Source organism: Nicotiana attenuata, unplaced genomic scaffold (genome assembly GCF_001879085.1).
Source record: "Nicotiana attenuata strain UT unplaced genomic scaffold, NIATTr2, whole genome shotgun sequence".
NCBI classification, from domain to species: Eukaryota; Viridiplantae; Streptophyta; class Magnoliopsida; order Solanales; family Solanaceae; genus Nicotiana; species Nicotiana attenuata.
This window is the reverse complement of record NW_017671931.1, coordinates 48334-50114: the sequence shown is the minus strand read 5'-3', so window position 1 is coordinate 50114 and position 1781 is coordinate 48334.

Sequence of the window (1781 nt, the reverse complement as noted above, 5' to 3'; positions counted from 1 at the left end):
AAGGATACAATCAGAAGGAGGGGTTGGATTACCAAGAAACTTTTTCACCAGTGGTGAAAATGGTGACAGTCAGGAGTGTGATTGCCTTAGCTGCAGCTAAGCATAGGACCATCCATCAAATGGATGTGTACAATGCCTTTCTTCAAGGAGATTTAACTGAAGAGGTATTCATGTGTATCCCACTAGGTTTTGTGGGATGTAACAACAGCTCACTAGTATGCAAACTGCATAAGTCACTCTATGGACTTAAGCAAGCATCTAGGCAATGGAATATTAAACTCACAGCAGCACTACTTGCATCAGGTTTTCAACAAAGTCACCTGGACTATTCCTTATTCACTAAAAAAATCTTCAGGACAACTTGTGGTGGTTCTTGTATATGTAGATGACCTCATCATCACTGGAGACAAATTAGAGCTAATACAAGAGACCAAATCACAGTTACAAGATAACTTCAAAATCAAAGATTTGGGAGAACTAAAATATTTCCTGGGAATTGAATTTGCCAGAAGTAAAGAAGGGATCTTGATGCATCAAAGGAAGTATAGTCTGGAGTTAATTGCTGATCTAGGCTTTCAGGTTATAAACCTATGGGTTCACCTTTGGAGTTGAATACCAAGCTGACCACATTGGAGTTTGATACACACACAAACTCTACAAATGATGATGCCTTGTTGGAGGATCCACGACCATACCAAAGGTTACTTGGAAGATTACTGTACTTGACAGTCACTAGGCCAGACATCTCATTTGCAGTCCAAACACTAAGCCAGTTTATGCACAGCCCTAAATCTTCTCATATGGAGGCTGCTCTCAGAATTGTGAGATACATCAAAAGTTGTCCTGGATTGGGGGTGTTGATGAGAGCTGATTCTTCTGGCTCACTAGCAGCTTTCTGTAATGCTGATTGGGCAGCTTGCCCCAACAGCAGAAGATCCATAACAGGCTATCTAGTGAAGTTTGGTGATTCCCTTATTTCATGGAAGTCGAAGAAACAATCAACAGTCTCCAGAAGTTCTGCCGAAGCTGAGTATAGGAGTCTTGCTTCAACAGTGGCTGAGATCATTTGGCTCATTGGTTTGTTCAAGGAGTTAGGTATTGCTCAGCAAAGTGCAGTTCCCATCTACTGTGATTGTAAATCCGCAATCCAAATTGCTGCTAATCCTATTTTTCACGAACGGACCAAACATATAGATATTGACTGTCATTTTGTACGTGAGAAGATTCAATCAGGGTTGATCCACATTGTTTATGTCAATACCAGTGATCAACAAGCTGACATCCTCACCAAAGGTCTGAGCAGAGTGCAGCATAGCTATTTGTTATCCAAGCTAGGGATGAAGAACATCTTCACCTCCTCTAGCTTGAGAGGGGGTGTTGAGAGTATAAATGTAATGAGTGGTGAAGTAACTTAACTAGAGTTTAGCTAGCTCAACTAACTATAGTTAGCAATTAGTTAGTACAAGTTGTATTAGTATATAAACGAGTAGTTAACACTGTACAGGCGGTTATTTTTCTGATAATGGAGACTAGATTTCTTCTTCCCCTGTCTTCTCTCTCATTTCTTAGCTCAATGTTCATCTTCGAATCATAAATTCTTCAGTTATGGCTGTTCAGGTATTTATTATGGTGATGAGTAGGACGTGAAGAGTACCGTAGCAGAAGTGAAGCATAAAAGAGTGGTTCAGCAGAGAAATTTTTACTTTTACTGTTAGTTTTGACCAAAATTACACACTTTTTGTATAGATTAAGGACCTTTTCCATTAGGTGTTATAGATCAG